The sequence below is a fragment of the Ceratotherium simum genome, chromosome X, assembly GCF_057802395.1.
Source record: "Ceratotherium simum simum isolate JZ-2026a chromosome X, ASM5780239v1, whole genome shotgun sequence".
Lineage (NCBI taxonomy): Eukaryota > Metazoa > Chordata > Mammalia > Perissodactyla > Rhinocerotidae > Ceratotherium > Ceratotherium simum.
Genome location: NC_141940.1, coordinates 13,370,178 through 13,393,450, shown reverse-complemented (window position 1 = coordinate 13,393,450; position 23,273 = coordinate 13,370,178). Strand labels below are relative to the sequence as shown.

At 39.4% G+C, this 23,273-nt stretch overlaps 1 protein-coding gene and 1 long non-coding RNA gene across 5 annotated transcripts in view; both read right to left on the bottom strand.

Annotated features, from left to right (window-relative positions):
* Positions 1–23,273, bottom strand: part of ATP11C (ATPase phospholipid transporting 11C (ATP11C blood group)) — a 177,200-nt gene that overhangs the window by 153,759 nt on the left and 168 nt on the right. The window lies entirely within an intron of this gene.
* Positions 16,052–23,273, bottom strand: LOC147911745 (uncharacterized). The gene is made up of 3 exons (XR_015550663.1): positions 21,322–23,273; positions 19,693–19,731; positions 16,052–19,041 (listed from the first exon to the last, which is right to left on the bottom strand). It is a non-coding gene; the product is annotated as an uncharacterized LOC147911745 (long non-coding RNA).

Here is a 23,273-nt window from a genome sequence, read left to right as displayed (position 1 = left end):
ACACACACACACAAGTATAAAGGAGAAACCTGAATAAGATTGGTAGATGTTATCAATGTCAATACCCTGGTTGTGACATTATACTACAGTTTTGCAACATGTCATCACTGGAAGAAACTGGGTAAAAAGTACACCGGGATCTCTATTATTTCTTACAACTGCATGCCTATCTACAATTACCTCAATACAAATTTTGATTAAAAAATGCTGCTTCAACATAGACACTCTAGGATGCTGCAGAATTCAACTGGTTATTTTTCTGAAGAAAACAGGAAAATGCTGGATAAATAAGAGAGAGAGAAGTAAAGCAGGAGTGAATATGAAACTTCATAGTGGGAGAGATTACTAACAGAACACTGCAATCTCTGAAAATATATGCCCATATCCTGAGTCTACTTCAAGTCACAATGTCAAAGAGCAAAAGACTGTTACCGAACACCTAGTTCAACTCCTGCACTTAAAGATCTGAAAAGTGAGGCTCAAAAAATAATTTGCCAAACTTTAAAACTTTTAGGTAAAAGAAAAAAGAGACTAGCTTTCCAACTTTGGCATAGGGAAGGATTACTTAAACAAGATACATGAAGCACTAACCATAAAGAAAAAAACCAAAAAATTTAACTACATTAAAATTGAGAACTTGTTTATCAAAAGACATGAAAAAATTGTAAAAGGACAAGCCACAAACTAAGATATTTGCAACGAATATAACCAACGAAGGATTAATATCCTGAATAAGAAAAGGACTCATAATTATAAATCAGTATGAGAAAGATAACCCAATAGAAAATAGTTAAAGCCATGAACGAGTATTTCAGAGGAGAAACATAAAAATGGCCCATAAACATATGCAAAGATGCTTAACTTCATTAGTAATCAGAGAACTGGCAAAAAGTAAGAAGTCAGACAATAGCAAGTGTTGAAAAACTATGAAGCAATGGGAACTCATACATTGCTAGAGGGAGTGCATATTGGTAACACCACCTTGGAGAACAATTTCACCTCTTGCGAAGTTGCACATTTCAAGATCTTTCATTACGTGTGTGTCTTCCTATATGCTCGCCTGAGTATGCTTGTTCATATGTGTATCCTATACACACACACACGCACACATGGGGAAAAACCCATTTTATAAATATACTCCAAAAGACAGCTATTTTCTGATCATAACAGAAAAAAAAACAACTGCAAAACCTAAAGGTCTATCAACAGAAGAATGGATAAATTCTGGTATATTCCCAAAGGGAAATAATATTCAGCAGTGACAATGAATGAACTTACATGAATGAGCTATATAAAACCTTATCAAGAATATTAGCAATAAAATCTTGAGTAAGAAAAAAACAGTATACCATTTCTATAAAGCTCAAAAAAAGAAAATTAAATAATATATTATCTAGTTTGCATACATATGTGTTAAAACTATTTTTTAAAGCAATAGAATGACTATCACAGAAATAAGGTTAATGGTTACATGGTGGAGGTAGGCAGGGGAATGAGATAAGGAAGTAGCACATAGGTAGACAGAATTGTATTAGTAATGGTCTAATTCTCAAGTTGGATGGTAGGTACATGGGTGTCCATTTTATTACTATGTATATATTTTACACATATTCATATATATGCACTGAATATTACATTTTAAAAAGATAATTTCTTTAAAAAGGCAGTGAATTTCCTAAGGCTATACTGCTGGTTAGTGGAGGCACCATAACAGAGAAGTTTCTAGTCTCATGCCTCAAAAACCTTCCACAATGCTAGGTATATATTAGGAACGAAAGAGACACTTGTTGATGCAACGTAAATTTCATGACTACTTAAATTATTAACTCCAAACATGTATTCTATAAATCCATATGTCTTCTGATTTCATTTCATTTGATTTTATTTTGATTACACTGCCTTCATTAGTATCTATGATAAGTAATATGTCTAAATTTGCACAAGAATATTTTAATTGTACTGTATTACATTTCAAAACAGGTACATATATTCTACTGATACTTTTCACCAAGTTCTAGGGTCTAACCTGGATTAACAAATGATTATGACTTTTAAAATAGATTTTATTTACAGAATTCCATTTCATGAAACTGCTCCCTTGCTATGGCTATTACCCTCTGTTTGAATCATTGGTTGCAATAAACACAGTAAGCACTCAATTCTCCTCCACCAAACTACTATTGGTTCTCAAATACATACAGATGAATTGTCTACTTACTGCCCCCTACTGTCTCCTAGCAGCTGTCAAACAGCCAATCCAAGTGCTGCCTCTCTATCTACCTTTGTGCATCTAACTGTGTTCATAAGTAGAGATGAGTAAGAGTGTCTTTGGGAAATAACGTCAGGTGGCCACTGGCAAAGAAGATGGTGGTCGTGCTCCCCGGGAAGCCTGCCCATCACATCTTAGCATCACCAAAAATGCTCTCCTCCATTAGAGCTGTTAGCTAAGGTTTATACAATCAGAGTTGAGTTTAGCGCCGGCTCCGTGGCCTAGCAGTTAAGTGCGCACGCTCCGCTGCTGGCGGCCCGGGTTCGGATCCCGGGCACGCACCAACACACTGCTTGTCAGGTCAGGCTGTGGCGGCGTCCCACATAAAGTGGAGGAAGATCAGCACAGATGTTAGCTCAGGGCCAGTCTTCCTCAGCAAAAAGAGGAGGATTGGCATGGATGTTAGCTCAGGGCTGATCTTCCTGACAAAAAGAAAAAAAAAAAAGAATTGAGTTTAATTCTAGGGCATAGTATTAACAAAGGCATGGGGGCCGGCCCTGTGGCTTGGTGGTTAAGTGCGCGCGCTGCGATGCAGGTGGCCCGGGTTCGGATCCCGGGTGCGCATCGAGGCACCACTTCTCCGTTCATCCTGAGGCCGAGTCCCGCATACAGCAACTAGAAGGATGTGCAGCTACGACATACAACTATCCACTGGGGCTTTGGGGGGAAAAACTAAATAAAATAAAATCTTAAAATAAAAAAAAAAAAAAACAAAAACAAAACAAAGGCATGGGTCTACATTTCACCCCCAATCATTCAGGTCAGTGTAAAACCAGAAAGTACAACCACTATTAAAAGCCCATGAACAACACGAACAGTACTTCCTAAAATTTGTCATTGTTACCACAGTATAGACAATTTAGTTCACACTCACTACTATTAAAGAAGAAAGTGAAGTTTGTGTCACAGTACAGTCAAATGAGTAATTGAGATGGAGACCTGAAGAGTAATAGAGATAAATAACCCAACAGAAAAATTCCACTGTAAAAAAAAATTCCACTGCTAGACTGTGAAGCCTAAACATATAGTATGAAATTATAATGCTGGGAAAGAACTTAAACGTAGATTACAAGGAGCCCTCACAGTTCAGAGAACAGGAAACTGAGGACATAGGTAACAGAGCTGAGCCAGGAATTCTGTATCTCTGAACTCCCATTCACTGAATAATCTTAGACAAGCCACTTGCCCTCTCTCTGCCCATTTCCTCAGCTGTAAAATGAAGAGGCTGGACGACTAAATGGTCTCCAAGATCCTTTACCAGTCCTAGGACTCGCTGAGCCTTATAAACCACGTAGCAGTCCAAGCCCTTCATTTCACAGATGGGAAGGCTAGCAAACTATAGTTATTGATGTACAGTCTTCCATTCCTGGTCTATACACACTTTAGATTTGTTCATTCATCTTCACATGATCCTAGGACATAAGTATGACGGTTAATTCTGTGTGTCATCCTGACTGGGCTGTGCAGTGCCCCGATATTTGGTCAAACATTATTTTGGGTGTGTCTGTGTAGGTATTTCTGGATGAGATAACATGTGAATCAGTAGACAGAGTAAAGCAGATGGCCCTCCATAACGTGAGTGGACCTCATCGAATCAGCTGAAGGCCTAAATAGAACAAAAGACTGAACTTCCTCCAAGTAAGAGAGAACTACTCCTGCCTAATGGCCTTTGAGCTTGGACATGGGTTTAACTTGCCTTTGGACTGGAACCGAAACACTGGCTCCTCCTGGATATCAAACCTGCTAGCCTTTGAACTGGAACTTATGCCACCAGCTCTCCTGGTTCTCAGGCCTTCCCACTCAGACGGGAACTACACTATTGGCTCTCCTGGGTCTCTAGCTTGCTGACTGCAGGTCTTGGGATTTGTCAGCCAACATAATCGTGTGAGCCAATTCCTTATAATAAGTTTCTTTACATTTATATATATATATATATATACACACACACACAATAATATATAGGTATTTACACACACACACACACACACACACACACACACACACCCCTATTGGTTCTGTTTCTTTGGAGAACCCTGACTAATACAATAAGCAAATGTGTATAATGAACTAATGCTTGTAAAGCACTTAAAACAGTGCCAGGAACTTACCACTCTGGTTTTAGTTGTTGTTATAATGGCAAGAAGGCAAAGACAACTTATAACTAAAACAATTCCATAAACCTGCAATATACCCACGAAGCCATGGATCAGTAATTCAAGACGCAGACTGGGGGCCGGCCCCGTGGCGTAGCGGTTAAGTGCGCGCGCTCTGCTGCTGGCGGCCCGGGTTCGGATCCCGGGCGCACACTGACGCACCGCTTCTCTGGCCATGCTGAGGCCGCGTCCCACATACAGCAACTAGAAGGATGTGCAGCTATGACATACAACTATCTACTGGGGCTTTGGGGGAAAAATAAATAAATAAAATTATTAAAAAAACAAACAAGATGCAGACTGGAATAATTATGTCTACACACAGATAGCCTAACAGAACACAAATGCCTACACTGAAGGTAAAATGAAAATAAATAAATAAATAAACAAGAAAACCCATTTCAAATGTTGATCCATATAAAATAAGATTATTTCCATTCTCCTCTATTAAGAACTTAAATGAGACACTTACCACTATCACCTGAATATCTGGTACCCAGCAAAATGCAATAAACTCACAAAAATATTAACATTAAAACTACTTACATCTCAATATAACTGTTTTTTAAATTTAAAAGACAAGTATTTGTAAACTATCTAGACAAAAAAGTTATCAAAAAGACTTACAAAATGAAAAATCTTAATTAGTAAATATTTCATTTGCTATTTATAGTGAAGTGAGTACTTTTAAAGTATAAGAGTGAACTTCTCAAGAAAGTCAATGTTGCAAATAAATGTGTGTACAATATATCTGATGCTAGTAAATATAAAACGTTATTCATTAACTACATCAGAGACTATGAAATACCTAAAAACATAATGAAAAAGAGATATGATGTTGTACATATTACAACACATAGCATGCAAGCCTAGATGAAATGGCTTCATTTTTAAAGTATGAGTAAACATCATTTTTTTTAACTGAATACAACAGTGATGTCTAAAGACTGGACAATTTGATCTCTCAGTCAAGCTTTAAAAGTCTATGATTGTAAATGGGAAATAAGATTAAAAGTACACATAGGAATCATATTTCATTCATTCAGCAAAACTTTATTGAGGATATACTATATGTCAGGCACTGAGTCATTAGCGACAGAGCAATAAGCAAAAATGCTCATAGTTCTCACCTTCATGGAATTTACTATGTAGGGGGAAGCTTGATACTGAGTAAGTCAGCAAACAAATATAATATGCAAATGTAAAGTCAATTGTGATAAGAGTATGAAGGAAAGGTTCATAGTGCTGCAGGAACCTGGGAACCTGGTGTTGTCTGAGGGAAGAATAAGGGACAGCTTCCTTGGGGAAGTGATGATTAAGCTGATCTCTGAGAGAAGAGTAAGAGTTCAGGCAACTGACTACAGGAGAGAAGTTTACCAGACAAGGGAAATGGTATATACAAAGGTCTTGCGGCAGATGGAAGGCAAAAAGTAAGGAAGACTTTTTGCAGAAATGGAAAAATCCATCCTAAAATCCATATAGAATCTCAAGGGACTCTAAATAGCCAAAACAATCTTGAAAAAGAACAAAGTTGGAGGCCTCATACTCTCTGATTTCAAAACATATTACAAAGCTACAGTAATCAAAACAGTATAGTACTTGCATAAAGACAGACATATAGACCAATGGAAGAGAATAGAGAGCCCAGAAATAAACCCACACGTATATGGTCAAATGATCTTTGACAAGGGTGCCAAGGCCACTCAATGGGAAAGGAGAGACTTTTCAACAAACGGCACTGGGAAAACTGGATATTCACATGCAAAAGAATGAAATTGGACCCTTACCTTACACCATATACAAAAATCAATTCAAAATGGATTAAAGGGCCGGCCCTGTGGCTTGGTGGTTAAGTGCGCGCGCTGCAATGCTGGTGGCCCGAGTTCAGATCCCGGGTGCGCATCGAGGCACCACTTCTCCGTCCATCCTGAGGCCGAGTCCCACATACAGCAACTAGAAGGATGTGCAGCTATGACATACAACTATCTATTGGGGCTTTGGGGGGAAAAAATAAAATAAATAAAAATCTTTAAAAAAAAAAAAAAAAAACAAAATGGATTAAAGACCTAAATGTAAGACCTAAAACAATTAAAAATCCCAGAAGTAAACATAGGGGAAAAGCTTCATGACATTGGATTTGGCAATGATTTCTTGGGTATGACACTAAAGGCACAGGCAACAAAAGCAAAAATAGACAAATGGAATTACCTCAAATTTTAAAACTTCTATGCATCAAAGGAAAGAATCAACCGAGTAAAAAGGCAACCTACAGAATGGAAGAAAACCTTGATAAAGGGTTCATATCTAGAGTATATAAAGAACTCCAACAATCGAACAACAAAAACAACAAACAACCCAATAAGAATCATAAGACAGAACAACCAAACTGAATTGGCAGTCCAAAACAAATGGGACAAGAAACAAAGGAAATGCAAAAGAACCAGAAAATAAGTGACAAAACAGCAACATTAAGCCCTCATATATCAATAATTACCCTAAATGTAAATGGATTGAACTCTCCAATCAAAAGATACAGAGTGGCAGGATGGATTAAAAAGCAAGACCCAACAATATGCTGCCTTCAGGAAACACATCTTAGCACTAAAGACAAGCACAGGCTCAGAGTGAAAGGATGGAAGACAATACTCCAAGCTAATGGCAAACAAAAGAAAGCAGGTGTTGCCATACTCATATCAGACAAAGTAGACTTCAAGATAAAACAGGTTAAGAAAGACAAAGAAGGGAAATATATAATGATAAAAGGGACACTCCATCAAGAAGACATATCACTTATAAATATATATGCACCCAACATAGGAGCACCAATGTACATAAAGCAACTATTAACAAACCTAAAAGGAGAAATCAACAACAACACAATAATAGTAGGGGATCTTAACAGCCCACTTACAGCAATGGATAGATCATCCAGACAAAAAGTCAACAAAGAAATAGTAGACTTAAATGAAAAACTGGACGAGATGGACCTAGTAGACATACACAGTGCACTCCATCCAAAAACAGCTGACTACACATTCTTCTCAAGCACGCATGGAACATTCTCTAGGATAGACCATATGTTGGGAAACAAAGCAAGCCTCAATAAATTTAAGAAGATTGAAATCATAACAAGCATCTTTTCAGACCATAAGGCTATGAAACTGGAAATGAACCATGAAAAAAAAACTGGGAAAGTGACAAAAATGTGGAGATTAAACAACATGCTACTGAACAACCAATGGATCACTGATGAAATTGAAGGAGAAATCAAAAACTATCTGGAAACAAACGAAAATGATAACATGCCATATCAAACCATATGGGATGCAGCAAAAGCGGTCCTGAGAGGGACACTCATAGCGATACAAGCCCACCTTAACAAACAAGAAAAAGCCCAAATAAGCAACCTTAAATTACACCTAACAGAACTAGAAAAAGAAGAACAAACAAAGCCCAAAGTCAGCAGAAGGAGAGAAATAATAAAAATCAGAGCAGAAATAAATGAAATTGAGACCAAAAAGCAGTAGAAAGGATTAATGAAACAAAGAGTTGATTCTTTGAGAAGATAAACAAAATTGACAAACCCTTAGCCAGACTTAACGAAGAAAAAAAGAGAAAAGGCTCAAGTAAATAAAATTACAAATGAAAGAGGAGAAATTACAATGGATACCACGGAAATACAGAGGATTATAAGAGAATACTATGAGAAATTATATGCCAACAAATTGGACAATCTAGAAGAAATGGATAAATTCTTAGACTTATACAACCTCCCAAAATTGAACCAAGAAGAAATGGAGAATCTGAATAGACCAATAACAAGTAAAGAGATTGAAATAGTAATCAAAAACCTCCCAAAAAGTAAAAGTCCAGGACCAGATGGCTTCTCCAGTGAATTTTACCAAACATTCAAAGAAGATTTAATACCCATCCTTCTCAAACTATTCCAAAAAATAGAGGAAGATGGAACACTTCCTAAATCATTCTATGAGGCCAACATCACCCTGATACCAAAACCAGACAAAGACAATACAAAGAGAGAAAATTACGGGCCAATATCGCTGAACATTGATGCAAAAATCCTCAACAAAATATTGGCAAACCGAATACAACAATACATTAAAAAGATCATAAACCATGATCAAGTGGGATTTATACCAGGGACGCAGGGATGGTTCAACATCCGCAAATCAATCAACGTGATACATCACATCAACAAAACAAAGAATAAAAACCACATGATCATCTCAATAGACGCAGAGAAGGCATTTGACAAGATACAACATCCATTTATGATAAAAACTCTCAATAAAATGGGAATAGAAGGAAAGTACCTCAACGTAATAAAGGCCATATATGACAAACCCACAGCCAACATCATACTCAACGGGGAAAGACTGAAAGCCATTCCTCTGAGAACAGGAACGAGGCAGGGCTGCCCACTCTCACCACTCCTGTTCAACATAGTACTGGAGGTTTTGGCCAGAGCAATTAGGCAAGAAAAAGGAATAAAAGGAATCCAAATAGGTAACGAAGAAGTGAAACTCTCACTATTTGCAGATGACATGATTGTATATATAGAAAACCCTAAAGAATCTGTTGGAAAACTATTAGAAACAATCAACAACTACAGCCAAGTTGCAGGGTACAAAATCAATCTACAAAAATCAGTTGCATTTCTATATGCTAATAATGAACTAACAGAAAGAGAGCTCAAAAAGATAATACCATTTACAATTGCATCAAAAAGAATAAAATACCTAGGAATAAATCTTACCAAGGACGTGAAGGACCTATACAAGACATTATTGAAAGAAATCCATGATGACATAAAGAAATGGAAAGATATCCCATGCACGTGGATTGGAAGAATAAACATAGTTAAAATGTCTATATTACCTAAAGCAATCTACAGATTCAATGCAATCCCAATCAGAATCTCAATGACATTCTTCACAGAAATAGAAAAAAGAATACTAAAATTTATATGGGGCAACAAAAGACCCCGAATAGCTAAAGAAATCCTAAAGAAAAAGAACAAAGCAGGAGGCATCAAAATCCCTGACTTCAAAACATACTACAGGGCCGGCCCCGTGGCTTGGTGGTTAAGTGTGCGCACTCCGATGCTGGTGGCCCGGGGTTCGGATCCCGGGCGTGCACCAAGGCACCACTTCTCTGTCCATCCTGAGGCCGAGTTCCACATACAGCAACTAGAAGGATGTGCAGCTATGACATACAACTATCTACTGGGGCTTTGGGGGGAAAAATAAATAAATAAATAAAATCTTAAAATAAAAAAAACATACTACAAAGCAATAGTAATCAAAACAGCATGGTACTGGTACAAAAACAGACACACAGATCAATGGAACAGAATTGAAAGCCCAGAAATAAAACCACACATATACGGACAGCTAATTTTCGACAAAGGTGCTAAGAACATGCAATGGAGAAAGGAAAGTCTCTTCAATAAATGGTGTTGGGAAAACTGGACAGCCACATGCAGAAGAATGAAAGTGGACCATGTGCTATCGCCATTCACAAAAATTAACTCAAAATGGATCAAAGACCTGAAGGTGAGACCTGAAACTATAAAACTCATAGAAGAAAATATAGGCAACACACTATTTGACATTGGTTTTAAAGAAATCTTTTCGATGACATGCCTACCCAGGCTAGGGAAACTAAAGAAAAAATAAACAAGTGGGACTTTATCAGATTAAAGAGCTTTTATAAGACAAATGAAACCAGAATCAAGATGAACAGACAACCAACCAGCTGGGAGAGAATATTTGCAAAACATACATCTGACAAGGGGTTGATCTCCATAATATATAAAGAACTCACACAATTGAACAACAAAAAACAAACAACCCGATCAAAAAATGGGCAGAGGAAATGAAGAGACACTTCTCCAAGGAAGATATACAGATGGCCAATAGGCACATGAAAAGATGCTCAACATCACTAATCATCAGGGAAATGCAAATCAAAACAACACTAAGATACCACCTCACGCCTGTTAGAATGGCTATAATCACCAAGACAAAAAACAACAAATGTTGGAGAGGATGTGGAGAAACAGGAACCCTCATACACAGTTGGTGGGAATGCAAATTGGTGCAGCCTCTATGGAAAACGGTATGGAGATTCCTCAAAGAATTAAAAATAGAGATGCCCTATGATCCAGCCATCCCACTACTGGGAATCTATCCAATGAACCTGAAATCAACAATCCAAAGAGGCTTATGCACCCCTATGTTCATTGCAGCATTATTCACTATAGCCAAGAAGTGGAAGCAACCTAAGTGTCCCTCGACTGACGATTGGATTAAGAAAATGTGGTATATATATACAATGGAACACTACTCAGCCATAAAAAAAAGACAAAATCGTCCCATTTGCAACAACATGGATGGGCCTGGAGCGTATTATGTTAAGTGAAATAAGCCAGAAAGAGAAAGACAAACACTGTATGATCTCACTCATATGTGGAATATAAACCAACACATGGACAGAGAAAACTGGACTGTGGTTACCAGGGGCAGTGGGGGTGGGGGCTGGGCACAAGGGGTGAAGGGAGTCATATATATGGTGATGGACAAACAAAAATGTACAACCCAAAATTTCACAATGTTAGAAACCATTAAAACATCAAAAAAAAAATGGGCAAACCACCTGAATGGACATTTCTCCAAAGATCATATACAAATGGCCACAGGCCGGCCCCGTGGCTTGGCGGTTAAGTGCGTGCGCTCCGCTGCTGGCAGCCCGGGTTCGGATCCCGGGATCGCACCGACGCACCGCTTCTCCGGCCATGCTGAGGCCACGTCCCATGTACAGCAACTGGAAGGATGTGCAGCTATGACAGACAACTATCTACTGGGGCGTTGGGGGAAAAATAAATAAATAAAATCTTTAAAAAAAAAAAATATACAAATGGCCAAAAGCATATGAAAAGATGTTCAACACTACTAATCATCAGAGAAATGCCAATCTAACCCACAATGAGGTATCACCACACAACCATTAGGATGGCTCCTTTCAAAAAAACAAAAATAACTACAAATGTTGGCAAGGATGTGGAGAAATTGGAACCCTTCTGCAATGGTGATAGGAATGTAAAATGGTGCAGCTGCTAGGGAAAACAGTACAGGTGCCTCAAAAAATTAAACATAAAACTACTGTATGATCCACTTTTGGGTATATATCCAAAAGAATTGAAATCAGGATCTCGAAGAGATATTTGCACAGCTTTGTTAATAGGAGCATTATTCACAACAGTAAAGAGGTGGAAGCAACCCAAATATCTATCAATGGATCGATGAACAAAATGTGGTATAGCCATTCACTGGAATATTACTAAGCCATAAAAAGGAATGAAATACTGTACTGATACACGGTACAACATGAAAAACCTTGAAAACATCATGCTAAAGGAAAGAAGTCAATCACAAAAGAGCACATATTGTATGAGTCCATTTTCATGAAATGTCCAGAATAGGCAAATCCACAGAGATGAGAAAGTAGATTGGTGGTTGCCAGGGGCTGAGAGGTGGGAGGGACTGGGACTGACAGCTAATAGGTACAGTTCCTTTTTGTGGTGACAGAAATGTTCAGGAATTAGATTGCAGTGATAGTTACACAACATAGTGAATATACTAAAAACCACTTAAGTGTATACTTTAAAATGGTGAATTTTTAAAATGTGTATTATATCTCAATTTTAAAAAGTGAATTAAAAAAAAAGTAAGAGTGCGAGCTGATACTGGTCAGGTCTTTACCAGAGAGCACTGGAAAGTCACTGAAGGCTTTCAGATATGCATTTGTAAAAGATGCCCTCTGGTGCTGTGTGGAGAATGGATTAGAGAGGGCAGGAGTGGATGAGATCATCTTCTTCAAGGGTCAAGGTAAGTGACAGCGGTCGCCTGGATTTGGATGGTGGTAGAGGTGGGCACGCAGAGAAGTGTACAGATTTGGGAGCTCTTTCAGAAAGAGAACTTATTGGATTTGCTGAGAGGTTACATGTGGGAGATGAAGAGAAAGGGGGTATTAAGGATGACTGCTAGGTTTCTACCTTGAGCTACTGGGTAGGTTTATTGAAAAGAGGGAAGACTGGAGGAGGAACAAATATGAAAGAGGAGAGATGCTGATGACTTAGGGTAGAGTTGCAGTCATGATGATAAAGAAAAGTGGCACCAACAGCATGTCGTTATGTGGGAATAAGATGCAACTCACGTTCTGGTAAGGCACAATGGAATGGTCAGGTCTGAATGTGTATTAAGAGCCATGTTGTCTAGTGGCAGTGAAACAGAAGTGCTATCATAAGGAATGTGCTCCTGGACAAAGGCCTGATTCCCAGCTTTTTAAATGACTACCAGTACTCGAGATAATAAGCTACCACCCTGTCCCCGTGTAGTAAATTTCAGAAAGTGTGCACTCACTATGTAAGCAGAACAACTAAATAACCAGTCATATATATGAAGCAATGTCATGAAATATTAGTCCAAGTGCTTATTCCATCCCAGTTCCTGCCTTACTGTTCCTGCACCAAATCAGAAGACTGAGGCCCACCATCACTGGAGTCATGGATTTCAGAAAAGAGTGTCTACGGGAAGATTCCTATAGCTATTGTGGATACTGAAAGCCATCTGATGTCCATTTTTAGTGCTCCCTTTTTAAAGTTTAAATTTCACCACACACAGCAAACATAAGGCACTGAAGATCAAGGTTGTGGTCTTGCTGCTGCATTTAGAGTTGGAACCTACGCCCTCTAATTTGAGTGGTTCCCCTGCTCTAAGTGCTGTAAGCAATAACTCTGCCTGACAGCTCGGGTAATTGCCTCCTCCTGTAATGAGGTTGCCCATCCCTAAAATCCCATGAACTTCAATCCTTTGGGTTCCCTACCACCCAGTTCACATGCTACCTCCTCTATAAATCCCTCTCCCAACCACTACCACCAGAGTGAGATTCAGTGTCCTCTTCTCAGTGGCCTGCTGCACTACCGCGTGTGCCTTCAAAAGGACAGCACTGATGACCTATTGCCTTGAGAGGAGGTGGTTCCTGTGTGTTGTCTTCAGTCTCTAATAGACAGCAAGCTACTGGCCAGCAGGGCTGTGCATTGCATACCTCTATAGCACCAAGTGGGGCATGAGTGTTCAAAGGAAGCTTGTGATTCGTATGAATGTTTTCGGAAAAGAAGCCAAAGTATATTGTGCACTATACTGTAGATCCCTTAATCCATATTACTGCAAACTACATTAATTGTGAAGCTTCAAGAACATCCCCATTGCTTACACAACATGTGTAGCTTACATAATCTGCTCTACCCAGCTGTTACTTATTTGTGACAGTTCCCTCCTGGCTTCTGCTCCCTGTTGATCTGTAGGATTACTGCATCTTCCAGTATGGTTTCCTGATTTATTCCTTGACCACATCATGAGAGAATTATTAATTTTCCTGTTTGATCAAAGTAAAAAGAGGCTGAAACTTAAGAATAATGAGAGAGAATATCCTTGGGGTTTTCCATGACTATAAAACTCAAAAAACAATCCTGGAATAAAACAGTATTTATAAATATTGCCATAAAGTTCATTTATTGGCCCAAGAATTTTATTTGTTTTTTTCTTTTGGCAGTTTTTCCTATGTAGTCATCCTTGACTAAATACTATTCAGTATGCCCGCTCTTTAGAATTGTGTTACTCCAAAGGATTCTTAAATCAGCTGCCTATGGGATAAAGTAAAGATGCAAATGAGTGTTGGGACTATGGGTAAATGGATGGAACAAGGAGGGGTGAGGGCAGTAACAAAAGTCCAAAAGTTAGAAATAATGTAAATCCACGAACTTGGTGATGCTCCAGAGAGGAAACCAGCAAGTGTTGACGCTAAACTGGCAGAAACATCAATACTTCCTGGCTCCCCCACTGGGTGCATCAATTTGCCACCGTCAGGCTGCTCTTCTGCTGCAAATGACAAACAGTGAATGCGTTCAACAATATGAAAAGGAATGACCCATAATCCAGAAGCATGGCTGTGTGCGGCAATGAAAAGAAGGTGGTGATTGCTGGGAGTCTCAGACAATCTCTGCTGCTGATCAGCTTAATGACGATGGGCAAGTCATTTCCCTTCATTGAAAAACATCCGTCTTTCATAACATTAGTTCGTAGGAAACAGTTAACATAGCAGGCCTGAGACTGCTATTCTTAAAAAGAACTGCTTGCAAGGTTGGTACTCAGCTGGTATCTGGAGATGAATTTTGGGAAGGTTCCCACCATCCTAACTGGTAAGAGTAGCTCGCTGTGCCTAAAGTGTTGGTACAAACAATATGGTTTCTGCTAAATACCTGTTTTCCTTCTGGGAGTCTACCATTTTGGCACATATCAGGCAGAGGGTGTCTACATAACCAGCTCCCAGTAAAAACCCTGGGCAGTGAGTCTCTAAGAACCTTCCTCGGTAGAAAACATCTCACACAAGTTGTCACAACTCGTTGCTGGAGGAATTAAGCATGACCTGTGTGACTCCAGAGGGAGAGGACTGTTGGAAGCTGCACCTGGCTTCCTCCAGACTTGGCTACATGCGCCTTTTCCCTTTGCTGACTTTGCTTTGTATCCTTTTGCTGTATAATAAGTCATAGCTGTGAGTACAACTATATGCTGAGTCCTGTGAGTTCTGCCAGTAAACCATCAAGCCTGGGAGTGGTTTTGGGGACCACCGACACAACTGGTATAGTGTTGAATAGTCTACCAAACATTTTCCAACAACCTTGCAAAGCAGATATTATGTTCATTCTATAGATGAAGAAAGTCAAGTTCAGAGAGGTGAACAGAGTGTACACAAAAAATAAATATTGCAGTGTTTATTATATATGGATGTTCTCAAATTTTAGTCAACCTAAGAACCATCTGGAATGCTTGCTAAAAATAGTTTCCTGGGACCTATCATCTGAGACTTGGATTCAGTAGGTATGAAGCCAGGAATCTGTATTTATAATAAGCATTCCAGATGATTCTTATGCAAGTAGTCCAAGGACCACATTTTGAGAAACACTTTGATCTATATGAACTACAGTACCCAGTTTCCCAAGCTGGGTAGTAAATGGCAGAACTAGGACTTGCACTAACCCTTTGAACAAGGTTGAGGCTCTTTTCACAACAAAACTGCTTCCAAATCCTTCAAACTCTACAGTTCCTCTGGTTTGCTCCCCCTTCTTGCTACAAGGTATCCACCCAGCTGATGGCAACTGCGTGCAAACAGAGGAAAGTATCCTACATTCCCAGCACGAAATACTAAGTGGTATCCTGAATTCAAATAATGCACACTTACCACGGAAAGTCAAAAGATATACAGCTCTTGGAGAGCTAACAGTGCAGCTTTGGTTTTCAAAAAAGATTTGATGTGCTGGTGGCAACAGAAAAATAAGTTTATGAACAGCATTTAACAAAAAGAATATGAATTTGCTTACAATTGTAGAAGTTGAGGACAGTATATTAATTATAGTTTTATACGAATGTCCAAGAAAGGGGAGGGTGTAAAGATAATTTTTCTGGTGAATGGAAAAAAAAGCCTCAAGTAAATGCAAAACTTTTTTTGATTTTTTTTTTTTTTTTTTTTTTTTTTTTTTTTTTTTTTAGGTTTAAAGATTTTATTTATTTTATTTTTTCCCCCCAAAGCCCCAGTGGATAGTTGTGTGTCGTAGCTGCACATCCTTCTAGCTGCTGCATGTGGGACTCGGCCCCAGGATGAACGGAGAAGTGGTGCCTCGATGTGCACCCGGGATCCGAACCCGGGCCGCCAGCATCGCAGTGCGCGCACCTAACCACCAAGCCACAGGGCCGGCCTGATTACTTTTTAAGTGGGCACGAAAGTAATGTTTTCTCATTTAGAGTAAGTATAGTGTAGTATTTTGTCCACTGAAAGGAAGTTATTTTCAGTGCTACGTACTTATTAGTAGCCCTATCTGAGATGCATAAGCTTCTTGGTAGCTGCTTACCAAACTCATCATTTTTCCCCTGTTATTACTGACTCAAGACTGCTAGCAATTCAGTTTAAAACAATTCAGCAAGTATTTATTGAGCATCTACTGTTTACTTGATGCTTTGCTAGCTGCAAGATCATTATCAAGAAAATTGTTCTGATTTTTCCAAGAATACCTGGGTGAAGAGGAAGAGACTAGGAAAATACAGCCATTGTAATACTTGACAACATATAATGGAGGAGCCTTAAAAAACAAATATCTGCTTGAACAGGGTAGGCCTCACCAATCCTCCCATACTCTATCAAATAATTATGGGGCAAAAAATCAACGACAATCTGTATTTCAGAAATACAGATTAACCTCCCAAATCTGGATATCTATGGCCCAACATTATCTATAAACCACAGATAATCAAGAAGTCTGCCAAACCAGCAATGCCCCCATACACTGCAGTGCCTGAAGGGCTGTCTGCCAACATGCTTGTATAGGGCATCCCATGCTCATATCTGCAGTGCTCAGCACTCATTTATCATTAAACTGCAATAGTGTTAACATAAGCCGCAGTTGTGCTAATGTTTGTTTTACAATCACGGCTGATCTACCCCTATACCAGGCCAAGAAAGTGTTGAGTGAACAGAAATAAACTTGAAAACAGCACCTAATTCATTTATGGAAGCCTAGGACCTCGTGAAGCCCAGAACTTCCCTCCATCCAACCAGAAAATTCCCCCTAATCTCAAGGATTCCAGTTGTGAGAGATTAATCTACATAAAGCCCTACAGATGTACAGTAAATTCCACCACCTTGATGAAAAAAATAGTATTTTTATTTTGTGTCTCATGCTTTCACCTTCTTTGGGAGAACTGATCAACCACGTTGGACAACCAGCTGGCCTTGATGATTTTTTCCATCACTCAACAAACCAGTATTTGAATTCACTCATGGGCTAGTTCTTTGCATATCATCCAGACACAGGGAGGTTAGTTATGGTTCTCCCAGGGGCCACCGACCATCCTTTACCTCCCAGAACCAGCTATCCAGCTGGTGGTCAACTGGCAGCCTGGGTGAAAAAACAAGCTCATCTGAACAGTTGCATCAATATGAAAATGCCCAGCTTCACTTGCCCAAATCTCACCTTTGCTAAAAGTTCATTAAGAGCACTGGAAACTAGCTGATTTGTAGGCACTCAATTATTACCCACTAAAGGGTTGAATTATGAGCAATAATCATAAACAGAAGGAGCAAACAGTAAACCCTTACAGAACGTATTTAGAAGACATTTGGAGCTTTATGTTGCTTGATCAGGAAAAAACAGACAAAACTTGTTTTCAGGTTATTTAATAAATAAATAATTTAATAATAAATATTTATTTCAAGTAATAGTGATTCATTCCTAAATAGGTTTCTCACCTCACAGAGGATCAGACTAGCATCTACTTATAAAAGAGCAGTTTGCCATGTATAGGTCATACTGAAGGTGTCAAAAGCAACACATTCCTTTTTATTTGAAATCCAAACAACCAGAAAGCATAACTGAGACTGTACACTCTATTTTTGGTAGAAAGACAAATGACAAGTATATAACAGTAACTTATTCATAAAAAACAAGTTCCGTGGTATGTCACAAATGTGTTACAATGAAGTCACCACGTCCTCTACATCTATAGCTGTGCATAGTAATGACAATTAAAGCTCCTGAAGACGGGGACTTTGTCTTGCTCACCAATGAGTCCCCAGGGTCCACCACAGTGCCACGCACAAAGTAGGTTCTCAGTGAGTATTTGTTGAGTGAAATAATGCTCTGCAAGATCATAAAATGACACAACCATCCAAGAAAGTTTATACTACGGTCAGTATAGTTTCGGTATTAGATGTATTTATTCTAATACTTAGAAAACTGGTAATCAGTATATGGTATACTCCAATGTTTAGGTTCTGATCATCCAATTCCAATGTGGTAGGGAGGGGTCCTCACACCAACAAGCAATTCTTGGACACCAGCTGGGTGTCCTACAATTCAACTCAATTCTGATATTATCTATCCAGAGACAGATTCCCAGGTTAAGGGCTCAGTCCTACAAAACTGCCCACACACCCCCCTACTTTAGACGCCAGTCATTAAGTCCAGGTTGTTACCTTATTCTGACTGACTGGCTATAAATCAGAGGTTCCCACAACCTCCTCCTTGGGTTCTATTAATTTACTAAAGTGGTTCACAGAACTCAGGGAAACATTTTTCTTACGAGATTACCGGTTTACTATAAACGGATGTAACTCAGGAACAGCCAGGTGGAAGAGATGCATGGGACAAGGTATGGAGAAAGAGCGCCATTCTCCCCAAATCTCCACGTATTCACCCACCCGGAAGTTCTCCAAACCCCGTCCTGTGGGGTTTTTATGGAGGCTTCATTACATAGGCATGATTGATTAACCCACTGGCCAATGGTGATGGAACTCAATTTCCAGGCCCTCTCCCCTCCTGGGAAATCAGCGGGGTGGGACTGAAAGTTCCAACCCTCTAATCACATGGTTTCTTCCTCTGGTGACCAGCCCACATTCAGAGATGCTTTCCAAAGTCATTCATTAAAATAAAAAAAGACATCTTCATTGCTCTCATCACAGGAAATTCCAAAGGTCTTAGGAGCTCTGTGCCAGAAATGAGACAAAGACCAAATATAAATATTTCTTATTATAAATCACACCCAATCAACTAGACCTCCTCATTCTTTAATCATTCTTCATAAGGAGGAATTTACTATAAATATTATTGTCTATAAGTTATTATTTATGTGAACCATGTAAAAGATGTTCATTCAACAAATATTTATCAAACACCCACTATGCACCAGGCACTGTACCAACTGTCTCTGTGCCCAGTAGCTTTCACAGTCTGGGGCAGTCTTTCTCAATTGGAATTCCTCATCTCCAGATGCATGCATAGGAGATAAGTTAATTTATTACATAGAATGGATGCCCTAGGGCATTAGGGCTTAACTCTCTCCTGGTTAAGAAAGACTAATCTAGGGTGCCAGTGCCATACGAGTTAAAAGGAAATTACAATACAATAAGATAAAAAAGGTTGCTTTTAGTAGAGTCAAACAACTGTTAAACCCAGCCGTATATGAACTATCAATGCACAGACCATTCGTCAGGCTTGTGTAAATGCAAAAATATTGCAATACACACAATCAGATAAATTTCTAAACATAATAAAACAAACGTCAATATTTTCCATGCTCAGTAACACCAGGCCAAGGTTTTTAGTAAAGTGAAACAGAAAAAATAAAGTTTAATTACTCTGATAATTCAAGAAGGAAACCAAACACCTTCTTGCTCCTAAAAAAAAAAAAAAAAAAGCAATTACCTGAAGTATTTTATTAATTGCCTCCATATATTGCTTTCCTAGACTGGCCTTGCCTTGGACTCAAAGTAATAAATTAGCTACCTATTTCATTAATTCTCACTTTGAATATTTTTGGTCTTATTTTGAATTTTTCATTCTACCTCATGCAATCTAATTTCTTTCCAGCCTGGGCCTCTTTGACCGATACAACATTTTCTGTTTGATATTATTACTATATGCTGCATGCTCCATGGAACCAAAGCAGTTTGAGAGCTTCCAGAAGCAGAGAGAGAAATTTTTTCCACTATTTCACACTCACAATTTAAGCTTTCATGTATCAACGATCTAGAAATTCTATCTGTTGAATACTACTCTGACAAGCTAAATTGACAGCATCCACTTGGCCAAGCCCCGGATCTACTTTATCGAGAAATGTCTTATTTTGAATCTTTAGCATGAAATAATTTAGTAAGTCAAAAAGGAGGGAATTCTTGTTGTTTAGACTCTCATTAAACCTTTAAAACCATTTGAAAACTGCTACTGTAACCACTAGGGATTTTATGAAGAGTAAAAGACAGGATAACATAAAAGTCCCTGACCCTTAAGTCTCAACTAGTCCAGCCTTCCAATTAAACATGCCTTTAAGGGAAATCAATTGTATAGACAAAGCTACTATTATTTATTTATTGTATTTACGGAGAAGGGAGATGTCGACTGGGAACAGGCTGTGCTTTTGTTATACTCAGAGACATCCAACTCAAATCTTTTAAGACACCCTCTACATGCCTAAATCCTAAGACTCTACACCAAATCCACCAGTTTCTTTCAACCTCAAAACTGTCAAAAGGAAAGTCAAAATTCACCCAGAAAGAAAAGAAGACAATTATTAATGGCAAAGACGTCAAATCCATGTCTTTAAAAAATACAATGAATCACTATTTCTTTTAGCTTGAAACTGGAGAAACTGGAGAAATAAATGGGGTTTTTTAAGCAGTTCAGCAAACACTACTGAGCCATGGAAGACGACGCTACTCCCAAGAGATATTAACTTCCCGTGTCAGGTTTAAAATGTAAAGCCCTGTCCTAACATGTAGTGTCTATTTTTCAGTGACCAACAACTACAATCAACACCACTGTAATTTATTTCACATTCAAAGTCAATTTCAAACATATATAGCTACACAAAAAACCACACAATTTTGAAAGGAATTCAAAGCCCCATCTCTGAAATATAAAAGCAATCAAAGAGAGCACACAACTTGGACTACATCTACATTGCTGTGCAAGTCTCAAAGTCCAACCTAAATCTTTAATTGCAGGCTTCTAGTGATTTAAATGAGACCGCTCCTCAAATAATCTCTACCAGGCAAAAGACAGGACAGCATATGGCTTACTGATCTAGGGGAGATAAAATTTTGTCCCCTCAAATTTTGAAGTCATTCTTTAGCAATGAGTATTTGATAGCCTGTTTCACAGTCAGTGCAATGATTTGCAGATTAATTCCTTGCCCTAGGCCTAGGACTCAGATACAACTCCTGAGAACCTTCCAGCTTGCTGCACTGGTATAAATTCCTGAGACTTACCATAGTCATGGTTGCGCAGGAAAATGTGAGCAGTCGGGTATTCCAGCAGAAACAACGAGGTCAAAGCTCACTTCAGAGTGAGCGTGATTCTCTGCAGAGATCTTGGTCAAGGATGCAAAGTACTAGCCTCAAACCTGCAGGCTGGCACCTCAACAACTGCTGTGAATTCTACTGCATGCCCTAGCTTCCTGGGCCAGTACTGCTTAATTACTAGACTCGGATACAATGCAGATCACTCTTAGCAAAAGAAAAGCAAAGGGGGCATTGAGACCAATACTTGGGTTGTCTGGTTTCAAATGTTCAAAACCTTAAAAAAGGGGCTTGGGGGAATGTTAATATCTCAATTTTAAGCTAATGAATTTATTACAAACCAGAGTCCAGTTGTTTTCCACTGTAAGAGAGCCATATGAAAAGATTATCCTTTTCTCAAATATTACAATTAGCTCTCTGTCACCTTTCCCTTTTTGTAACCCCCAAACAACACTCTAAGATCACAAGAATCTATGTGAAATAAAACTATGAAGTACAATGCTCTTTTACCTTCTCAGGCTAAATGTGAGAAACCAATTTTAGTCACCTGCTTTAGCAAAGCATTCAGTACAAGCCAATTCCTACGGATTTCAAGATCCTTGATACGTACGACCTCTATTACTCTGTGCCACAGGTAATCTGCTCCAATTTCTCCTCCAGGTGAGGTAAATACTCAGAAAAATATTAACATAGCACTATTGTGATAATAATATCCTAAAAAGAGATAATACAATTATTTCTTTTAGCCAGGGTACATTTGTGAAAGTTTCAAATGCAAAGAAGACGAAAGAAAATTCATCCGGCACATAAAACATGTTAGCAATGCTTTGATTAGGAATAATCACATGAAAATAACAAAATCGACAAGTTCTCAAACATAGATTGTAAGAGGGGTGGGGGAAGCGCACAGCACTCAACCATTTTTCCTAAAGACAGAAAAATCAAAATTTACAAATGAACCCTTTCTTTCACATCATTGGCAGAAATAAAATCCTATTCCCGCCACCTCATCTTGGAATTAAGGAAGTTGCTACAAATAGCAGCATAGAAGTAAATGGTCCCTGTTTTGTTCCATTCTGAATGTACCCTCTAGGAGTTAACAGGTTACTAAAAAAAGTCATTAGCCAGAAATCACTTTCCCTTATGCCAAACTCTCATGGAAATGAAATTCCTTTTTCTGGGGATTTGGAAGGGGATAAAGGTGCACGGAGGGGTCCAGCCGCAGCCTGCCTCTCCCACGGGTTCAACGTCTGGGGCGTTCAGGGCTCCAAGAGGCTTCAGACCCGAGGCTCGGCAGCGACGGTGCAGCCTCCTCGCGTCTCCACAACCACCCAGCCCACCCTGACAATCGCCCTCTCTTTTATTGGGCCCTAAAGGTGAGCTGCTTGGGCTGGATCTCCAAAGTTTGCCCGGCCTCCCATCAGCGGCTGCCCGCCCGGCCGAGCCCCGGGCAGGGCTGAGTCCAGCTTCAGTCTCCGGCCCTCTCAGCCCCAGGTCTTTTTTGGGCCACAGTGACAGGTCTAGGTTTACCTCCATGTGCTCGTGGCAGAGGAAACAAAAGAAAGCAACCTCCCAGATAATAAAACGCCATCTTCGACTAATTGGCAAACCGAAGGACCCCGGGGTCGGTCCCCCCACGAGTGCCCCCCCATCCAGCACGACGGTGGCCCCCGTCTGAGGCAGAGTTTGTAACAGCCCCGGGAAGCTCTGGTTAAATTGTCGGGGCGGGGGGGGGCGGTATTCTGAGAGCCCTACCTGCCTCCCCACCGCGGCCGCCTGAGCAACGTGTTTCAGCTCAAATTGGAAATGGGGTGGTGGTGTCTCCCAGAGATGCAATTATCCTCTAAGAAAACTGTTCTGAGGGACCCGGCGATGGAGCTGGCGAGCAAGCAAAGCGGCACGCGTGGAGCCGCAGCGAGTGT